The sequence below is a fragment of the Grampus griseus genome, assembly GCF_964374135.1.
Source record: "Grampus griseus genome assembly, chromosome: 12".
In the NCBI taxonomy this organism is placed as follows: Eukaryota; Metazoa; Chordata; class Mammalia; order Artiodactyla; family Delphinidae; genus Grampus; species Grampus griseus.
In genome coordinates, this window is record NC_139006.1 from 77,455,399 (window position 1) to 77,479,057 (window position 23,659).

Here is a 23,659-nt window from a genome sequence, read left to right on the forward strand (position 1 = left end):
ATACGTTTGAGTGTGTATGCATGTGTGCTTTCGCCTAGCTTTTCCTTCCCTGGGGAGTGAACAGCCCTGGTAACCGCCACTGTTACTTTGTCTCTCTAGCTCCTCAATTTCTGTTGCATCACTTTCCAATCGTGTCCAGAGAGGATTGTGATATTGAAATAATAGTATTATGTAAGAATTCCCTGGCCACATTACCTACTCATTCTTATGTGAATTAAAATGACATTTTAAATGGCTGAATGTACAGACTGCACAGAATAGCTAAGAGTAGGCAAAGAAACATGTTTTTTTCAAATTCAGCTATTAAGTTGTAAGATAAAGAATTACGTGTATTTAAACAGTTTTTTCAATAAATGACCAGTGTTTATATATGTATGCCCCCCTCCATATTCTTTCCCATTCATTCAAGAAAAAACAAGATAGAACAAAACAAAAAGAGGTTGTTCTAATATTCCAAAAATATATTCTTTGAGATGTTTGTACCGCATCTATTCTGAGGAAGGACAGTGAACAAAATACTTTGTTGATCCATTCTATTCCAGTAGATTGGGACTAAAAGTAGGACAGAGTTTTGTTGAAATTCAGATTTATTTTGAGGCTAAGTCTATTTCTTTGTAAGGATAAAAATAAATCACCATAATTAAATGATTTTAATGATGAATTTTATGTTCTTTTTTGTGTCTGGGACATCCTTCTCTCTCTTTTATGGCTTAAATTCTTTCCCATTCTCATGAACCAACTTCTGCCCCATCACTTGTACAAAAACACCTCAATCAATCACCTAATAATGACTTTCTTTTCTTTAAAAATCCAGTGGCTTTCTTTCAGTGTTTGTCTACTATCTTAAAGCTCTTGGAGCCTAGGATTCCTAACTGTTTAAAAACTTAGTAGCCATTTTTAAAACAGTTTTAGTTTTATAGAAAAATCGAGGAGAAAGTACTGAGAATTCTCATATGCCCCCTCTTCCCTCCCATACATTTCCCCCATTATTATTATCTTACATTAGAGTGATATGTTTGTTCAATCAATATTTTTTAAAGTTGAAAAGTATTTTTATTGCAGATAGTTTCATACACAATGTTAGTGATATTGATTTCCATCCCCTCCCACGATGGAGCCACATTCCGATCTCATAAAAACATTCAAGTTACACGATAGACGTTTTCATGTTTCTCTCTTTTTTAGTACCTGGGGGTTTGCTTTTGCTAGGTTTTCTATTTTAACCCACGCTTCTTCTCATTCTTTCATTTTTAGCTTCTCTCTCAGTTTCTCTGCTTTAAACTGCTGGGTGCAGTCATCAAATAGTTTTTGGTTCATCTCCATGAAGAGTTTCAGCGTGTTGTATTGATATATCAAGCCACGCCTTGTCTTGTTCCAGTGGGTCTTTCAGTTGTGGTACAAGGATGGAAACATGATGGGCAGAATCTTTGCTGCATTGTCACTGATTAGACTCATGATGTACTCGTTATTCCAGCAATATGGCACTTACTCTGCCACCTGGAAGTGGGGGCTAGAGACACACTTGGCTAAACGCTTAATGATCTTCACAAACTCTTGACAGTTCAATGCCATCTAGAATCTCTTCTAATTCATTTAAGAACATTACTTCTTTTAGACTGTGAGTCTTTGGCCAGTGCTTGAGAAGTGCCATCACCACTGGTTCAGTGAGGGTGCTGTCCTTTTCTAAAAACTGAACGACACAGTGTGCCAGCTGAGGATGGTAAACGATCAGAGACTTCACTTTTTCCAAAGGTAATAACATCTTCAATAAGAAAATCTTGTGCTCTTCTTTCAGTGGTAAGGCAAATCCTTTTTTTAATATTTTATTGAAATATAGTTGATTTACAATGTTGTGTTAATTTCTGCTGTACAGCAAAGAGATTGTTATACACACACACACACACACACACACACACATATATTCTTTTTCATATTCTTTTCCATCATGGTTTATCACAGGATAATGAATATAGTATCCTGTGCTATACAGTAGGACCTTGTTGTTTGTCCATCCTATTTATACTAGTTTGTATCTGCTAATCTCAAATTCCCAGTCCTTCCTTACCCCACCCTCCATGCCCCTTGGCAACCACAAGTCGTCCTCTATGTCTGCGAGTTGTTTCTGTTTAATAGATATGTTCATTTGTTGTTTCTGTTTAATAGGTATGTCATTTGTGTTGTATTTTAGATTCCATGTATAACTGATATTATATGGTATTTGTCTTTCTCTTTCTGACTTACTTTGCTTAGTATGATAATCTCTAGGTCTACCCATGTTGATGCAAATGGCATTATTTCATTCTTTTTCATGGCTGAGTAATATTCCATTGGATATATGTGCCACATCTTTATCCATTCATCTGTTGGTGGACATTTAGGTTGTTCCATGTCTTGGCTGTTGTGAATAGTGCTGCTATGAACATAGAGGTGCATGTAACTTTTTGAATTATAGTTTTGTCTGGGTCTATGCCCAGGATTGGGATTGCTGGATTATATGGTAACTATTTTTAGTTTTACAAGGAGCCTCCATACTGTTCTCCATTGTGGCTGCACCAATTTACATTCTCACCAACAGTGTAAGAGGGTTCCCTTTTCTACACACCTTCTCCAACATTTATTACTTGTAGACTTTTTAATGGTGGCCATTCTGAGTGGTATGAGATGGTACCTCATTGTAGTTTGAGTTTGTGTTTCTCTAATAATTAGTGATGATGAGCATCTTTTCATGTGCCTATTGGCCATCTGTTTGTCTTCTTTGGAGGAATATGTATTTAGGTATTCTGCACATTTTTCAATTGGGTTGTTTCTTTTTGTTATTGAGTTGTATGAGCTTTTTGTATATTTTGAAAATTAAGCCTTTGTCAGTTTCATCATTTGCAAATATTTTCTCCCAGTTCATATGTTGTCTTTTTGTTTTGTTTTTTTTTCTTGCTGTGCAAAATCTTATGTTCAATATTGATGAACCAATATTAAAACATTATTATTAACTAAAGTCTGTGGTTTACTCTTTGTGTTCTACAGTTCTATGGGTTTTGATATATATATATAGTCATGTTTCTACCATTATAGTATTATACAGAATAGTTTGCCTAAAATATCCCTTCTATTCCACCTTTTCCTCCCTGCCCACTGTCTCTGATAACCACCATTTACTCTCTGTTGCTATGAGTTTGACTTTTTTATATTCCACACGTAAGTAAGGTCATGCAGTATTTGTCTTTCTGTGTCTGGCTTATTTCACTTAGCATAATGTCCTCAATCTCCATTCATGTTATTGCAAATGGCAGGATTTCCTTCTTTTTAAGACTGAATAATATTCCATTATAGGTATATACATATGTGTGTGTGTGTGTGTGTGTGTGTGTGTGTGTGTGTATACACATACCTCCCATTTTCTTTATCCATTCATCTGTCAAGGGACACTTAGGTTATTTCCACATCTTGGGTACTGTGAATGATGCTGCAATGAATATGTGAATGCACGTATTTCTTTGAGATAGTGATTTTATTTTTCCTTTGAATATACCCTGAGAAGTAGTATTGCTGAATCATATGGTAGTTATAGTTTTAATTTTTTGAGGAACTTCCGTACAGTTTGCCATAATGGCTGTACCAGTTTATAATCCCACCAGCAGTATATAAGGCTTCCCTTTTCTCCTCATCCTCAACATTTGCTATCTTCAACATTTTGATAAATATCCATCCCAAGAGATGTGAGGTGATATCTCGTTGTGGTTATAATTTGCATTTCCCTGATGATTAGTGATACTGAGCATCTTTTTATATACCTGTTGGCTGTCTGTATGCCCTCTTTAGAAAAATGTCTATTCAGGTCCTTTGCTCATTTTGTACTTGGGTTATTTGTTCTTTTGCCATTGAGTGTTATGAGTTCCTTTTATATCTTGGATATTAACCTCTTATTGTACATACAGTTTGTAAATATTTTCTCTCGTTCCTTTGGTTGCCTTTTCATTTTGTTGATTGTTTCCTGTGCAAAAACTTCTAGGTTTGATATAGTCCTACTTGTTTATTTTTGCTTCTGCTGCATGTGCTTTTATTGTCATTGAAAACAATCACTGCCAAGAACAATGTCAAGGAGATCTTGCCTCTTTTTTCTTCTAGGAGTTTTACAGTTTCAAGTCTTAGGCTTATATCGTGAATCCATTTTGAGTTGATTTTTTTTATATGTTATCCTTCTTTTCTTTGCTCGAAATATAAGCATTCTACTCTTTATGTATATTTTGGCAACAACTGTATTCTGTAAATTCCCCACTTGTATTTGTGGCCCTGGTTTCTATTCATTTAATACAAATTCAGTCATAATTTTTGTATATTTGTAACATTGACAATAAAATTAGGTTTAAATTAACATTGAGCCAGCTATGTTTTCACAAGGCACCACAGTGGCTGAAAGCTAATGTGTTTTCTTTTATTTCTTTTTCTGTATTAGGTAAAATGTTTTTGTGAGAAAGTGCTTTTCAGTTCATGGGTGTTTATACTACTTTCTGTTGCTCAACACACTTGTTTTAATCCTCTAGTCATGGTCTAAATGATATAATATGCCAGCCCACCGGGCACAACTAGACTTGAAAAAAACAGTTTCATGCTAGGTGTGGCTCATATGAGCCTTTACTGCTGGACCTTTACAAAATCATCCCAGAATATCTGCTTAGTCAGTAAAGATAATTTGTCCTAGCATCTCAAAATTTGAAAAGTTATCAGGAAGAAGAACATAGTGCATGAAAGTCATAATAATTTTGCCACCTGAAGGATACAGGTTAGAGGTAAACTTTATGATTTTAATAAGAACATGCAAGTTGTCCCATTTTTTCTTTTCATAGAGCAATCTCCAGCTTTCTACATTTAATTACACTTGGCTTTGGAAGACCTCATAGAACTTCCGAAATGCTGTGCATCACACCTCTGTGGAACTTGAGGAAATGATTTTATTTTCCCTTTCTAGTTTTATTCCATTGGGGTAATAAAATAAAGACTTTAAATTTGAGATTTATGACTGCCTCTTTAAGCAGTGCTGGGACTTCTGTTAATGGTCTGACTTACTAGATTGAAAACTTTATAAAGGGCTATATTTTTTAAATGCATGATTGTAAGACTGTGTTGTACAATTATGCACACATGAAAGAAAAATACAGAGCTAATAAGGATATCTGTGAAATGCATACTCCTAGAAACACCAATCCTCACAATATGGACAGAATTCTTTATTTTCCTCTAAACAGAGTTGATCACTGTTTTATAATCCTTATGGATAGCTGGCTTGTCCTAATTATCTTCTCAGTCCTGAAACATGTATTTCTCATATAGCAGGTATTCCATTTAATAACTACTGAAATAAATTTTATATAAATAGAATTTTCTCCAAATACCAGAAGACTTAGAAAAAATGGGAGAAATTATGCTGTTCCACAAAATATTTATGTAAAAGGAAACATTTGAAGGAAAGTATACTTAGTGCATTATCATGAAATGTAGAAATACAAAGTTGGAATGTTAAATTATTGCAAGGATTTGGAAGTAAGTCTGACATATTTTGTTTTAATTACGTGCCTCAATACTCACCACATAAGACCTCCCACTGTGTTGATCACATGATGGTCAACATTATTATCAAATATTTTTTATTGCTAGGCAAGATATGGAATAGAATCTTGAAATTATCTAAATAATTTAGTGTACATAGACTCTAAATTCAAATATGTCAGGCCAATCTAAATAATTCAGTGCACATAGACTCTAAATTCAAATATGTCAGGCCAAATAATACACTTTTGACATTTTATTCATTAAAGTATTTCTCAGTCTCAGCTGTACTCAATGATGAAATTAGCATAAATCATCACTTCTGACTTTTGTCTCAAGCCTTTTGAGAAAAGCAATTGAATAAAAAGGGAAATTGTTTTGCTAGATTCAAGTAAGTAATGTAAAATATTATTCTGATTCTCATACATTTTCAGACACTTATGAGAGCACGCAATGAAATAATAGATGTAAGATGCTTAGTCCTACACTGATGCAAGGCAAATATGCAATATTTGTTTGAAAACATTGTTGTCAGTTTTAAGTGGAGCTATCCTTCCTTTAGAATTCTAAATCATTCCATTAAAAATTAGAGACAATACATTGGAACACACATGAACTCCAACCTGTCTTTATAAAAACATCTCTATACTTGCCTTTTGATCTGCTGGAAAGGGTTTTCTGATATACTGTATATTGATTATACATAAAACATATTAAATATATTAATTTTCTCTTTTTAATAAAGAGGTTATTTTCTACAGTTGATTTTAAATTTTAAATTGACCAGTAAATATAAATTTAGTTAGGATTTCATCTTTGCATAGAGAAGACTAGTCTTAAAATCTTCACAACTTAAAGTATTTTACATTTGTATAGGTACCAACCAAGATATGTTGCTTTATTATTAGTAATTCAGCTTGAGATCTCATAAATTCATAATTTCAGTTGGTAGTGCCTAAGAAATATTTGTATTTTTTGTTAGTTTCAACTGATGATAGACTATAACAGAAATTAATAACATCACCAGAACTATTTACAAATATCAAAAATATTATTTAGGTATAAGAGAAATCATAGATATAGTCATGCTGCCAAATCATGTCACACAAATGCAAGGTAACGGTCAGCATATATATGTGAGGACATTCTTACAGCACTAATTCCATGTGTCTATGAGTGAAATCACTGCACACAAATATTCACATCAAAGGTATTGTTTTACTTTTGTAGCTGAGATACGTTAGTGCCGTTTTGTTTGGTGTGCTTTTCTATCTCACCTACCTGTATTATGGTTTTGGGGGAGGGAGGAGGAGATATAAATGTTTACATTTATTGTGTTGTATGATGGCATCTTGTTCTAAGTGTGCAGCTCCTCCTCTCTCTAACCCTTATGTTTGAAATGCATTGTTGAAAACAGCATTTTTCCTTCTCTTGCCTAAGAGGCTTGGGGACTAAAAACATGCAATTCCAAGTAAAGGATTAGGAGAGAAATGAAGTATTTTTGAGCTGAAGGGTATCATTAACTGAGGCACTGCTGAGATTGCAGCAGTTCAACACCACCATGTCAACCAAAAAAAAAAAAAAAGTTTAAGACACTGTAAAGGAATCAGCCATTAAAGGAAAGAGAAGCAATATCAGAAAAAATTCTGAAAAATGATATAACTATTCTGGTTGATAGTACAAATCGTGAATAAATCGTATACTGCAAGGGAAACATGAAAACAGGTTAGTATCTAGGACGTTGTATGCTGAATTCCTAGAGAAAAAAAAGGTGATAAACATATTGTCCCTTGCATTTCCTACAGCAGTAGAAAGAACTAATCTGTTGAAATTGTTGACTTCTATTGGACTCTAATAGGAATATGTTGTTTTCTGAAGGCTAGATTACTTATTTATGTTTTAGAAATGTATTCTCTGTGGGTTTAGTCAATGTCTTCTTTTTTTTTTAATCCCCAAATGATTGTACAGCAATGTCAAGCATGTCCACAGATTTGTTGGGTGACACTGAAACCAAAACTTGTTCTCAGTTAATGATTGAAGTTATTAATTACTAATTAATTATGAATTTCCAGTATTGATATTTTCAACTTTCTAAATTATCACATAACCAAAGGTATTAATTTCAACTCAGAAAGTTTGGAGAAAGAGTATAGAAAATTGATATTTTCCCTATTCAGGAAGGAGAAGGGGATAAGCAAGAGTCTCACAGGAAAGTGAGATGAAAATGCTGGAATAATTTCTATATCCAGCAATTAGTAAACACGGTTAGAATTCCCTAATTTTATTTGTAGTTGGATTAATTCCTATTATTTCATAAATGTCAGTACTTGTATGTACACCCATGTATAAAACTCAAATCCAAATGATGAACTTCCCACAGCATCTGCATAAGCATATTTTGTTGATTTCCCTCTCTTCTCCCCACCCTTAGACTCGAAACTCTTTGATGCTTCCTCTTTACCCTGTTCTTAAGCATTTGACACAGCCACCAAATGTCAATAGCTCATGTGTATATTTTGAATAAAATTAAAACAAGAGCTGAAAATGTTCCCATGACTGCCACAGCTCATTATGACAGAGTTGTGAAGATGTACCTTTTTGACATAAATAGATGAAAGTTGAGTATGTGCCAGGGCTTGGTTTGAAGCCATGCCTTCTTTCATTATTTCTTATTCTGGATAGGAAACTCCAAAAATTAAGCTTCTATAACGTGTCCTAAACTATTATCCTTCTCAAGTTATTCCAAAAATTTGAAGAGGAAGGAACACTTCGGAACTCCTTCTATGAGGCCAGCATCACCCTGATACTAAAACCAGACGAAAATATCACAAAAAGAAAGATTACAGGCCAATATCACTGATGAACATAGATGCAAAAATCCTCAACAAAATATTAGCAAACCAAGTCTAACAATACATCGAAAGAATCATATAACATGATCAAGTGGATTTAACCCAGGGATGCAAGCATGGTTCAATACCTGCAAATCAATCAGTGTAGAACATCACATTAACAAATTGAAGAATAAAAAATGTATGATCATCTCAATAGATGCAGAAAAAGCTTTTAACAAAATTCAACATTCATTTATGGTAGAAACTCTCCAGAGAGTGGGTGTAGAGGGAACATACCTCAACATAATAAAGACCACTTATAACAAACCCACAGGTAATGTCATACTCACTGGTGAAAACCTGAAAGCATCTCCTCTAAGATCAGGAACAAGATAAGGATGCCCACTCTTGCCCATCTTATTCAGTATAGTATTGGAAGTTCTAGCCACAGCAACCAGAGAAGAAAAAGAAATAAAAAGGAATCCAAATTAGAAAGGAAGAAGTAAAACTGTCACTGTTTGCAGATGACATGCTATACATAGAAAATCCTAAGACAGCATCAGGAAAATACTACAGCTCATCAATGAATTCAGTGATTTCAGGATAAAAAATTAATATACAGAAATCTGTTGAATTTCAATACACTAAAAAAAACTATCAGAAAGAGAAATTAAAGAAACAATCTCATTTATAATCACCCCAAAAAGAATAAAATGCCTAGGAATACACCTACCTAAGGAGATAAAATACCTGTACTCTGAAAACCATAAGATGCTAATGAAAGAAACTGAAGATGATATAAACTGATAGAAAGATACACCTTATTCATGGTTTGAAAGAATTAATATTGTTAAAATGACCATACTACCCAAGGCAATCTACAGATTCAATGCAATCCCTTTCAAAATACCAGTGACGTTTTTCACAGAACTAGAATAAATAATTTTAAAAGTTATACAATTTTAGAAGTTGTATAAACTAACACAACATTGTAAAGCAACTATACTCCAATAAAAATTAATTAAAAAATTTGTATAGAAACACAAAAATACCTGAATAGCCAAAACAATCTTAAGAAAGAACAGAGCTGGAGGTATCACACTTCTTACTTTCAAATGATTTAGCAAGATGATTGATAAATTAATGGCTGGATGGCTGGATGGCTGGATGGATGGAAGGAGAGAGCAAATATGGAAACATGCATTTAATTGTTGAATTTAGTGGTAGGTACTTAGATTATTGTATAATTCTTTCCAATTTTTGGCATGCTGGAAAACTTTCAAAATTGTAAAGCAAATACTAAAGGAAAACGCAAAAAGTGCTTTATATTGGCCTTATTAGTAGCAAATCCAAGACAGGGATTTTTGAGCAAGTGATATATATAAGGGAGTGCGCTTATGCAAAATCTTTGACAGAGCGAAGGAAAAATATATAGATTGATGCTAACAAACTTAAAGGTTAATGATTTTAAAGTGGCTATTTGTTTTTCCCATAGGTAATGAATTAATAAAATAAAAACTAAAATTTTCTGATGAAACGATGATTTTTATAATTCCAGTTTTTGCTTGTGAGTAATCATTCTATTCAAGAAATTGTAATTCTTCAAACTGACTCCTCCCCCCTTTTAAAGTGTTATTATATCCAAATAAGATTGGCATTAAATGTTGGCTGGAACACTCAAAGCTCACATATAGATAAAACAGTATGATTTGCCTGTTTGTAAAGCATCATATAGCACACACACATCATACAATTCAGAACTGCATGAAGTATGCCACTGTTTGAGTATAACATGGCATTTTTCGACTTGGGATTATTAGATCATCTAGTAATAGTGGTTCTTGAAAATGGAGGGTCTCAGAGGTTAAATGAATTGCATAAAACCAGTCATTAGTCGTTAAGTCAGAGTTCAAGTTCTGACTTTTGGACTACAGATCTCATCTAAATCTACTCTGCCACCCTTCATTCCCAAGTAGTTTGGATCTGGGTGGACCCTGAATTAATAAAATTCTCATTAGATCTTTCCCCCTCCCGGCTGCGAGAAATTAATTTGAGCTACTGGAATTGGCAGGGACAAATCTCTTTCCTTCCTATAAAAAGAAGATCAAGTTGATATTACATTTCTGGGCTTGAAATAAATCTAATAGTATAATAATAGTCAGATTGAAAACAAATAAATGTTATATTTAAATGATTGAATTTCACTAAGTTAGAAAGCTAAAACATAATCATTACTAAATAAATCCTACAGCTTCCCTAAGAATCTTGGATATTTAGATAAATATTAACTGTTCAGCTGGAGAGAATGTTCTTTTTTCTTCACCCATATGTATGAACTATTCAAGTTATTATCTGATAAGGTTACTTTTAAAAATCACTATACTTCTGAGGTGGTACACTTAATATTGAAAACCTAGAAAATTATTATTTGCAAAAAAATATAAAAGCTAAGTACATTTGCTGTGATTTAGGAAGTACTGTTAACTATCCCTGAATAAACTGCTTCTATAAATATGTTTTTATTTTTTGTTTGCTTATTTGTTTACAGGTTGATAAAATAAAGTTACACATGACACAAATCTGTTTATTTTGATAGCTGAATCACGACTTAACTACTTCTAAAATTATACTAACCAATGCTTGGCTATTAAGGTTGCTGTCTATTTCACAAAGTGCAGGTTTAATTCACTGTCAACAAGGTTGGTTCATTCATGTACGGCATTACATAAGATTCTAGGTTCTTTGTTAAAAAACATAAACGGGACTTACTGCCTTCTCCATTTTAGAAAATGCAACTATTTTCAACCTCCCTTTTTGAAGACTTGTTATCTTTATATTGTATTTATGTTATCAGTAGGGAAGATGTAGATAAACATTCGGCTTTGGGGTAGAATGGAAGGGGTAACAGGTGGTTCTAAAGGTTTTCTCTAGACTCAGGGATACCATAAGCTTTCAGTCTTGGTCCATTCACCTTGTAATGTGAATCCAAGAGATTATTAGGAGCACACCTATATACCAGATTCAAGATCAGTGAAACTCCAGTTAAGGAATACACACCTGACATTGCACCTGGTGGCCATGATTGTGTATTAAGTCCTGAGAACCAGCACTGATGAGACCCAGATACTTAAAGGGTGGAGAGTTGTCTGTATTTCACAGACTGTGTTAAGGGCCCATCGTGGACACCTGTTGGGCTACATGACTAAACAGGTTTAAACACTAAAGGGATTCCAGAGTCCTGTGTTGGATTTGTAAACACACACTCAACCCCATTTCTCATGTCCAAGCACATCCCAAATTCCGATTGACTTGAGCATCACGAAATGGGCTCAGGTTTCAGAAGACTCCTGTTGTGACATTTCAGGATGTGCCATGATGTTTTCTGTCTTCCATCCTGTCTTTTCAATAGCTGTCTTTGGTGCTGAGTACAGCCTATTGTGCCTTATCAATGCAATTATAAATCTGAATCCAGACCATCCTACTAAATCAAGCAGAGTTGGTGTTCAGGAGGGCTAAGATTTTTTTTCCCTATACATTAGAATTTCTTTTCCCCTATACTGATATTTTCTTACCTTAATGAACATTCTGTTCATACTATGACTCCATGTTGGATAAGCACCACTTACTCCCTTCCTCAAAACATACACATAAAATCACATACTTTTAAGCCCATGCTCTGGAGATCTGCTGTAACTTGGAGTGACTAAAGAAATAACGTACCTTGAACCACATTCAAATGCGTTTAGTCATCAAGCTATTGGAAAGAACAGTGGCTTTAAAAATTTAACAGTCCTTACAATCAGCGGAAGTGTTTTTTCGGCTACATGGCCGCATCCTACCAATTCTTATTATTTATAGGTGAGGGCAGTGAGGTGCTTTTCTAACAAGCACCTTCTGTGATTCTTATGAAGAACCTCAACATGCATGAAGTTGCTTGCTTATGTTTAGTTTTCTGGTTTACTCTTTTTGTGTGGAACACCTTAAGGATTTAGGGGGGGAAAAAAACAAGAGATGATTTCCATGTACATTCTTAATGTGACATAAGATGGCTTTTATAGATGTGAATTCAATACTCCTCTTTTAATCTTGGGATGAAATGTGGCTATGAACTGTGGTATATAAAGATAATTGCATGTACTAGAAATCTTGGAAAGAAGATCTAAGCTTCCTTTCTCATGGGAGATATTAAGGACTGTATTATCCTGTAAAATGGATAGGAAAGGGATCCCAATAATATGTTATACTTGCTCACAAAAGACGCAGCAAGATCCTCAGCATAACGTAACTGCGCAGAGACCCACAAACAGTACAGAGCAGGCCGCTGCAGTGGGCGTATAGATGCTATCCTAGAAATAAATAACAGTGGCCATTCTACTCTAGAATCTACTATCATGACTAAAATTATAAACTAGCAATGTTTAATCCAAATACTATTTAAAACTTAGAGGGAATCTTTTTCCTAAATTGTATATTTACAATGGGCAAAGTAATTCAGAATGGCTGAATATGAAGGACAAATATATTCAAATAGCATAACCAATTAATATTCAGTGTTTTTGAAATAGATTGTGGTTAACTCTTGCCTTTCTTCTTTTATAAGAGTGTTGATTTGATCATTTGCATTTAGAATCTTTTTGCATCATATCTGTATATCTCCATCTGAGAGTAAAGACATTTAGAGTGAAGAGGGTTGTTGGGAGGCAAAAGAACAATTGGTTGCCTAAAGAAAGGAAAAAGAGACTATCTAAATTCTTGGTCAAACATAAAGGGTACTCTATCCCTGACTATAGAAAATATTTGTGTTAAAATAAGTCATTTTTGAAGTTAAAGTATCCCACCTTTTCTGCATACGGTAATATATTATTTTCTATAAAATCTGTTGACTTACAGGAGATTCCCAAATACTCACAGTTGGGAATCACTAGGGAGAAAGATGTGTGGTCAGTGGCTATAATTTATTGAAAAATATATATCAATACACACACACACACTCCATATACATCCAGCCCTCCAAAGCACCCTGAGGAGTAGGCATTATTAATCTTCATTTTATAGATGAGAAATCGGGGCTCAGCATACTTAAGTAACTTGCTTGTGGTTACACAGCTAATAAATGCTAGTACTGAGTTAACAGAAAAACAGGTCTGCATGGTCCCACACTTATTCTTTTTTTCCCCGTATTTGTCATTTTATTTTACTTTATTTTCATTGAAATATAGTTGTGTTAGTTTGGGTGTACAGCAAAGTGATTCAGTTTTACATATATAAATATATATGTATTCTTTTTTTATATTCTCTTTCATTATAGGCTATTACAAGATATTGAGTAGAGTTCCCATGCTATACAGTAGGTCCTTGGTGGTTATCTATTTTATATATAGTAGTGTGTATATTTTAATCGCAAACTGCTAATTTATCTCCCCCCTCCCCACTACCCACTTGGTAACCATAAGTTTGTTTTCTATGTCTGTGAGTCTATTTCTATTTTGTAAATAAGTTAATTTGTATCATAAGTGATATCATATGATATTTGCCTTTCTCTGTCTGGCTTACTTCATACTTATTCTTCACCATTATATGCTGTTCCCAGAGACAGAAACAGATGCCAAGAGGTAGAAACAAAGGATCTGAGTCTCATTGTTGACCAAGAAATCCAGAAAACAATCCCAGGCAGTCATAGAACCGTATTACTGTTGAGGACCCAAATGATACCTTAAAATAAGACCCCTTTAAGTGGGATAACTTTAGTGAGTTTCTCTTCTTTGGAAAAAAAATAAGTAAATAAAATAATTAAAATGAGGCATGCAAGTGGGAAAAACACTTTTTCCATCAATGCCTTTCCATCAAAGATACATGTAAACAAATAATTTCAATGCAATACTTCACATAGCCGAAATCAGTATTTTGGGATACAGAGAAGAGGAAAAATCAAAAGGCTGTATGTGACTGTCAAGGAATATTTTGAAAGGAGGTACCATTTCAGATGGGTTTACAAGTAAAGGTTGGAACTTGTTATTTGTAGGAAGGGGGAAGTCATTTTCTTGCTAATGCAAGAAAAATGATGTGCTCTGTTGATATAATTAAGTACAAACGTTGTGCATAATTTGAGGACTCCTTCACCTTTACAAATCACTTAAGTGACCCTACATTTCTAGGGGCTTCCATAACTTCTGAACCATGAAACCTGAGTGATTAACAGTTTGAAAGAATTAATTTGCATTTCCAAAGCAAGACAGAGGTTTTTATTTTCAGTTGTCAACTTTCTCTATTAAAATGAACCCCAGGCTTTCAGAGATCACTTCATGGTTTTGCCCTTTTTCCTGCTGATCCATGTTGCCTTATACTGAATTTAAGGAGACTCAAGGTGGCTTAATTAAATTTGCTGAAGCTCTTTGCAAAGCCACATTGGGGGCAATTTAATTTTTTTTTCTGTTTAGCTGGTTAAGAAAAGAAATTCAGGCACAACTGTATAAAATACTGTTTTAATTAGATCCAAAGAGAAATGTGGCCTTGGATTCTTATTAAAGTTCCTTAATTATGAAAATTAATTTTAAAAGACATAGTAACTTTGTTTTACAAAAGTGAACATGTTTGTGAAGTTACTTTGCACTGTCCATGAGAAAAAAGGTAATGAGTCAAATTTTGTTCCTTTCATTATTTTTGTCAGTAAACAAAGTCTCAAATCAAGACAGGGTAATTTTCAGGAACTCCTGAAAAAAAATAAAGTAAAAAAATAAAAAAGAATCAGACATAAATTCACATCTCAAAGTGTTAAAATTTTCCAAAGCAAGAAAGGGGAGCCACCCACGATGTATCCAAATGAATTTCTGAAGAAATACTTGAGCATATTTTTAGGCAATTAATATATATAGTTTGGCCTCTCTTTTCTAAAATATATTTCTTTTTAATAAAGTAAAAATCTCAGTAACAAAAATCAACAATAAATAAATTCAGTGCTAAATATTATAAACATCTCTCACATCTCTTCAGATGTCTAAGTAAATTATCATTGAAATTGTCTTTTCTCAGTGAGATTGGTGAATGATTTCTGTGCTTTGGCAACTTGTACTTTCTCATCCCAACACACAGCAAAGAAATATAGATCCACATGCCTGATAAGTTGCAAAACTCTAACTAGTTTTATGGTTTCCATATATAAAATTGACTTAACATTAAAATAATGAATTTAGAACATCTTCACCATATCAGTGCACTGTGATGTAACCAAAATATTGCCTGTGATACTCCTGTGTGCACCATAGCCAGCTTAATTGTTTGAACAAAGTCAGTAACTTGTCATTGGTTTAAACATCCAATGTAATACAGTATACGATCAGTATATAATACAGTATTATATACTGTATTATATACTGATTGTATATAATACAATTGTATTATTGTATACAGTAATATACAGTATACAATCAGTATATTACAGATTGTATACAGTAATATACAGTATACAATCAGTATATTACAGAACTAGAAACACATTCAAATGGAGATAGAGAGAGGGATAGATTTCAGAAAAATGTTTACACACTTACTTATACTAACATATTGTCTCTCTGCTCTCTTTCACAGACATACATACATTACAAGTACATACATACCCTACTCTGTTTTCACTTTGCATACTCCAATTTGCATTATGTGAATAGTGCTACAGTTTGAAGATTAGTTATACTTATTAAATTCACTGGATAGATAGATATATAGATAGAGGTATAGATATAAGTATAGATAGAGATGTAGACATAGATGTAGATGTATACATAAATATTGATTTTTTTGATTAGCTACTTGAATTTATCCATATAGATACAGTTTGAGATAATGGATTTCTATATTATTTCTCAGATGTGAATTTTTCATACTTTCCAATAATTTTGTCCACTGTTTACTATTTATGGTTATAATAAAATCTTGTCAAAATAAAGCATAAATAAAATATGTTTCATTTCAAATTTCTATTAATTTTTCAAAATCAAGATTTGGCATTTAACAGACTACTTGGTGGAAAGAACATAGGCTTTGGAGCCATATCTAGACTGAATATATGCTTCGTCACTTAGAGCCCATGTAATGTAGAGAAAGTTGCTTAACAACTCTGGGATACAACATCCATATCTATAAAAAAGAGGATAACTCATACTTATCTCACACTCTATAAATATGTTATTGTTTGACTCAGAACCACTTATTCTCATGTTCTTATGTTTAATTCTTATGTTGAATATAAACATTTATTATTGTAGACATATATTTATATTTTTCTATCTCTCAAATTCTTTTTCAGTTCATTCAATGCTAAATTTCATTAGTGAATGATGAAGCCATCATATTAAAACAGAGAGAAATATAAAAACACTGAACTGTATGAGTTTTAAGTATTATTTTGATGTTTATATTTGTTTTACTGTTGGGGAGTGGGAAATTATCTAATGAATATAGTCTGAGGAGAGATTGATAGCACATCATGGTAACACACATTTAAGTTTCTACCTCATCTTGTTTTCAGTATTAAAAAGGAGCAATGACCAAAAACAATTCCTAAAAATGGTTTTCTTAATTGTTCACTGTTCATCATATCTATAAAATCTCCTCTAGGATTGAATTTGTTACTTTGCCTTTGTGGATTAAATTTGCTTTGCTATATCTCCAATTTTTCATCTTGTCTTTTAAACAGTTTGCTATCAAATTGTGGCCTAAGCTCACAGGGCATTATCTTCATGAGGAGAGTTCACCTCTGTAACACTGGAAAGTTGTGGAACTGAATTCAGGCAAGATGAGAAAGAGGCTTCAGGATTGTGTATTAAATTCTAATGTATTTTCATAAAATAACTTGCCAAGTGTTCATAATTAGGATATCCTCTCATTGTTATTGGGTACTTTATAAGAGACTATCTGGTATCAAGCTCAATGAAAACAATCATAACAATTTCTTTTCTGAAGTATATATATAGGTTAAAAATAATGTATTTTTTCTTATACATTAAAGTTGCATAAGTCACTTAATCCAAGAGTTCCTTTCACACATTTTATGTAATTTTCTTATACTCAGACTTTTCCACTCATGTCAAGTTAAAGTTTCAAGTTGAACATATACACTGTTGACCTGAAACAAATAGACTGCCAGTTATTTCTCCAGCAAAGATGAGTTTGTTTGGGATTAGCAGAGAGTCGCAATTCAGGGTCTGCAACCATGGTGAGCCACTTGTGTGTCCCTGCAGGGGAAGGGAAGGAGGTCATTTTACAGAGGGGAAAAGGAAGTTGGAGGGCTATGGTAAACAGAGTCCATAGCTTTTCATTGGCTGAATCCTTGCCAGGAAAAAAGGGTAGTCTTTCTTCATGTTGGGCTTGGCTGTTGTCACAGGATATGAGAGTTCCTCTTTCTGGTCTCCCAACACCATTTAATTGAGGTTTCTGTTTATTAATTTTTACAATACTTTCCATAAGCCAAAAGGACCATGTTTAAGTAATAGTTTTCTAAGAAATAAGAATAAACATCTTAAGCTAAGCTGGAAAAGTAATTAAAATTGAAACCAACACAACCTTTTTTCTCATTCTAAGAAATTTCCACTCAAAACTAGGCATGTCATTTTAAGGCAAAGCTATGTTGATATATATAGAATATTTTGAACAATAGTTTGTAGTCATTTTGCCAGAATGGCAGTAATGCCATTGATCTGGTGAAAGAATTTTGTCTCATTTTTATAAATTTTTATCATTTATTTGCTTAATGTAGTGATAATCTGATGATATGAATGTAGCCAATTAAAAATCATCCATTTTTTTTAGATTTACCTTCATAAAAAATGCAGAATATGTTTTGCCATTTGCAAAAACTTCACTAGTATTTTGTGAGTGAAGTTAGCAAGAGGCAGAATTCTTTTTTGCTGAGTTATAATTGCATATAAAATAAATATAAATATGAAAAAAGTAAGAGAATTCCAGAAATGCTGGAACTCTTGGAATATTCTTGGGTGTAAGCTTGTACAAACAATGCTGCTGTGTTTGAGGGGATAAGGATTGCTTTAAAGCCATTCCTTATTCAATTCCAGAAAGATAATATCTAGGGGAGTATATATGTTTTCACTTAATCTCCTTATGCTAAGTGTGTAAAAGAAGAAATAGTCAGTGTGGGCTGTTATGTGCTCAACACTCACAATGAATTAGTTTAAGATGCATTTTGAACTTTAAGAAATAAAAACGATAGCTACAACTCTATATTAATATACTTTTTAACCATTTAAGTGGCATGCATTTTCAGTGCTAAACAGAAGGCCGTAAAAATCAACACTAGTATATTATTTATGCTTAGGTATTAATTGCTTGGGGATATAAAATGTCATTATTATTTTTATACCAGCTAACTGAAGTGGAAAAATGAGATAATTCTCACAAGCAGAATTCACATTTGCTTCAATTATGTGGATACTTCGGATGAAAAAAACTTTTATGTTATAATTACTACATCTTTCAACTTTATTTCATGTCTTGTCACAACTTTAATATGTCAGTTCCGGTTCTACCAATGCTAGGTTTTTTTTTTTTTCTAAGCACAATATGTTGTACTTTGCCGAGTATGTTCTAAAATTAAGTATGGAAATCTTAGGTATCAAAAGGCATTGGAAGAAATAGGATAACAGTTTCAAAGTTATCACAAGAAGGTGTAAATCTGTGGTGACATATACAAATAAGCATCTTAAGGATAGTCTTTTTAAAATGGACTCTTTTAAAGGTCCTTGTTTTAAAGTATCTAATGCAACCAGATCGAATTTTGGAAGTAAGCATCATCAGTTACTTGGTAGAACATGTGGTTTAAAGATTTCTTACCCAAGGCACAATATTGCACAGCTTTACAAGGGCATAAATATAATTTAACACACAGTGATCTAAACCTTAACTTGATTTATGACTGCTGACAGCATCTAAGCACAAGTAATAAAGGCAACAAACTTTCCTCAGTCGTTGGAATGCTTAGTGTTAATTTTGTGTGCACGTAATTGGTTTTTTTTACCTTGTACCATAAAGGTTTTCCTCCATTATTTTCAGTTTTCTCTATATCACATTTCAAGGGCATTAGTATTTGAGGCACATTTTTGCTAATCCCCTTTTCCATGCTTGGCCCTATCTAGGACACAGGACACATTTTCTCCCAAATCTTGGGAGACTAGTTTACATTGAAGTCAAAGTGTTCTTATATAAACTAAGATAAACGAGTTAGCATTAACTGTTCTATTTTCACTTAGAACTTTAAAAATTGAGAGACTGGTTAAAAACAAAATTGTTATAAATGACTGTGATTTGGAGGAGAAAAATATATATATTAGAATGTTCAGTATTCATTCAATAAGTATGCCTCAATTAATGACTGCAGTACACAATAAATGTTAGTATATCAATCAGGTCACCAAAGAGAATTGCATTATTAACATTCATTAACTTTGTAACAGATAACTTAATTGTACAAATAACCCAAAGCTATGTAATTAGGATGTGATTATATTCACATTTCTTTATGACAAAATGAACTTATAGTTCAAGTAACTGGTGCAAGTAAAAAGGAAAATGTGAAATGAGGTTATAAATCAACTATTAAATACTTATTCTCCTTTGCTACTGACTAGGTACAAAAGGATGTTTTAATTCTCTGTGTTTTAATAACAATTTTCTATTAAGTAATTTTGTAGAATTGAGGTCAATAATAGTCCCTCTTTTCACATTATAGTCAAAATGTTCCCTCTTTTCTCATTATTTGGGAAAGGCGGGACTGTTTTCTTGTTGCTTTAATTATGTTTATATTATGTGTATATTCATGGGCTAAAATAAGGAAAATTTAAACATTAGGATGTACTGCCTTTTTTTCAATCTTATTATAAATCTTCATTTCTTGCAGGGAGGGAGAAGTAGTCATTTATGGGTTAATTAGTCCTAACTCCATCCTTGGACAAAGAGATGTTGAGAATGCAAGCATCTGATAAAGACTGATGAAAGCTTAACTCTTGGTTTCAGGTGAAGTACTCGTGCTCATCTAGTATTTATATCTGTACTTCAGCATTCTGGAACAGGACATCCATATCAAAAAAAAAATAGTTTACTGGAAATACAATAACTAGTACACTCCTTTTTATTGTGGCAGATAATTTTCTTTCCACTCAAAATTATGCACAATTTAGAATTTTCTATGCTTTAGATTGAATAAAGAACTAGTTTGACAAATAAATTGAAATCATATGAATATCTTAACCCCGATTTATTAACTATGGTACAATTGGAAGTAATGAATAAAACTCTCTGACTCCTAAATCATTGAATGAGAGAAGCAAAATTTAGTAGTACAGTCTATTCTAACATCATTTATTTTTGTGTTGTCCCCCATTACCTGTCTTTTTGTAATCCACAGCGTTGCTTGACATAGGTGAACTCACTCTCTTTCTGATATTTATTTGAGCATATTTTAAATTTCAAAGCCACCTGGCGAGTCAGCTCAACTTTCATGACTGTCCCCTTCCAGCAAGATCTCCCAGGTTCACCTTATTAAGAAGAGAGAACGTGTACCGCAGGTCTCCAATATGCCTGGCCCTAGGCTACCATTCATCAGTTCTGCTGCTTTTTAAACACAGTTTTCCATATTTGTGGTTTTTCCATGTCATGCTTATTAATTTTCAACAAAGAGATGAATGTTTGGAATGGCTACCAAGATACGTTTGTTTTAACACTCCCTGGTAGTTCTAGAGACAAAAATTCCAAAGGTTTGAAATCTAATTTTAGCCCTAATATTAGATTAGCAGTCTTAGGGTACTTTACTATTATAACAGCCCTAAAAACATTTTATTTTAGAATTTTAAATTTTTTAATGAAAAATGATATATGTATACAGAAAAATGCACATACTATAAGTATACAAATTAAATTTTTGCAAAATTAACACACCAATGCAACCAGATAGAAATAAGAATTAAATCATTACCAACACCCAGAAGTCCCCTTCCACTCACTGCTGACTCAAGGAGAGCTATTTTCATGACTTCCAGCAGCATAAATGTTTTTTACCTACTTTTTTAATATAAATTGTATCATAGATACTTTTCTCAGTGACTTCTTTTACTTCATGCTCTGTGATGCTCATCTAAATTTTTTCATGAAGTTGTAATCTTTCATTCTCTTTGCTAAATAGTATGTCATTTTGTGAGTAAACCATGATTTCTGTAGCACTGTATTTATCCAATTTTCAGATATTATGAATTATACATTTATAAGCATATACATTTCTCTTGGGTACATACCTAGGAATGGAATTGTATCATATGGTATTCATATATTTAGTTGTTTTTTTAAAATAGCTTTACAGTATTCCAAAAAGTGTGAGCATTATATGGAAGTTCTTGTTACTCCAGATGTGTGGCAACACTTAGTATTTTCTGTCCTATGACAAATGAAGTTGAGCACCTTTTCATTTTAGTGTCCCCTGAAATTTGAATAAATCAACATATATACACTACCGAAGGTAAAATAGTTGGCTGCTGGGAAGTGGCAGCATAGCACAGGGAGATCAGCTTTGTGCTTTGCAATGACCTAGAGGTGTCGGATAGGAAGGAGGGAAGGGAGGCTCAAGTGGGAGGGGATATGGGGACACGTACATGCATATGGCTGGTTCGCTTTGTTGTGCAACAGAAAGTAAAACAGTATTGTGAAGCAATTATACTCCAATAAAGATCCAGTTAAAAAAATCTTAAGTTATTTGGGTGCTTCAGAATGGAGAAATGGTATGAGTAGTCCATTAATTTCATAGTGATTATATTTGTTTCATTTTGGGATTTTCTGCTTCTAGTTTGTATTTGTTGAGGACAACAAATAACCCACCAGTTTTTCATTACGTTAAGCTCCTGGGAAAGGAAAACCATTATTGCTTCTTTTTCTTCTATTTCTTAATTTCCAAATTACTTTTTTTGCATTCATGGGAAATAGAGCCCAACTATATTCTGGATGAGTTTTATCATAACATACAATTTCACCTCAACCCATAACAAAAGAAACATGCACTGAGAGCTAAGTTACTGAATATGGCAGGGCTACTTATAGTAGCTTTTAAAAATACCTCTTCCATCATTCATATTTCTACAACCATTATCTGATCTCAGTTCCCATTAATTTTCATATTGTTTTAATAGAACACTTTACTACCTCAAACCTTCTTTCCAGTTTCTCCAGCTGCTAATCTGTTTGTTGCTTTGCTTCCAAATGGTTGTAGTGCTTTGTTGATTTAGTTTGCACCATTTGAGTCTGAGAGATGTGTTATAAGTATGTGCATGAACAAGTTTATGTGCGTGAACAAGTTAATCCTACTTTCCATGCACACTTTGTGGTTGCTTTGTTAGAAGTAGTTTGGGGATGGTGGAATTTGTGGGACTTGCTTTTTTATAGAAAGTATAAAAATCACCAGAATCAACCCCATTGGTTTTGACTAATTTCCCTTTACACAAGCTCCTGCTGTCCAACCCGACTATGAGTTTTGCCACTTCTGCCAGAAGTATGACTTCTTCTCTGTTTAGGAGCAATTCTTTCATACAAGGAGTAGTATTTTTTCAGGAGTAGTAGAAAGGGATTCATTCTAACTTGCTTTTGTTACTGAGAGACCATCTGTGACAATTGAGGACAGGGATAGAGGAAAACAGCACCCTCTCTTTGTCCCCCCATTCCCCACTTGCTTACAAATAGTTGAGACTATCTATATGCACCATCCTGACCCTGTCAGACTTTCATATTGGCTCATATGAGCAGCACAGGTTTGGCTTCCTGAAAAACAGTTCTGAACATGTTAGCGACCTCAGAAAACTTCAAGATTTATCTCGATTTCTCAGACTGCTTTAAAGAATACTCCCTCTTTAAAGTCCATTTCAATCTCACCTGCAGTTATTCCTTCTCTCATGCTAAGCTCCAGCCAGATAAACCCTCTCGCCATCCCTTGAGGATCCTTTCTGTTTCTGCATCTCCAAATCTTTGCCTCTAATCTGATTTTGGCTTTAAGTATCTTTCCCTCACCATCTTCACTTATCCAAATTCTATGTCTCTTTCAACTTCAGAGGAACTGACATCTTCCTGTTCAAGTGTGTGTTGGTCTCCCCTGCTTCAAAGCTTATCTTCTTTCAATTTGTTGAGTATATTTTTTTTCCACCCCACCATACTTTCTGTGTTCTCATAGAAGATTTGGTTATACAAGTCTTGACCACAAGCACATTCCTTCCATAATTTCTAACAGCATAGTTTCTTGCATGTTG

The 23,659-nt window shown here is 33.4% G+C and overlaps 1 pseudogene across 1 annotated transcript; it reads right to left on the reverse strand.

Moving 5' to 3' along the window:
- Window positions 1-1,164: 1,164 nt before the first annotated feature.
- On the reverse strand, window positions 1,165-23,343 carry LOC309830541 (serine/threonine-protein phosphatase 2A 56 kDa regulatory subunit gamma isoform-like; annotated as a pseudogene). Its single transcript has 2 exons — window positions 23,289-23,343; window positions 1,165-1,809 (listed from the first exon to the last, which is right to left on the reverse strand). The product of its transcript is annotated as a serine/threonine-protein phosphatase 2A 56 kDa regulatory subunit gamma isoform-like (transcript).
- Between the last annotated feature and the right edge of the window lie 316 nt (window positions 23,344-23,659).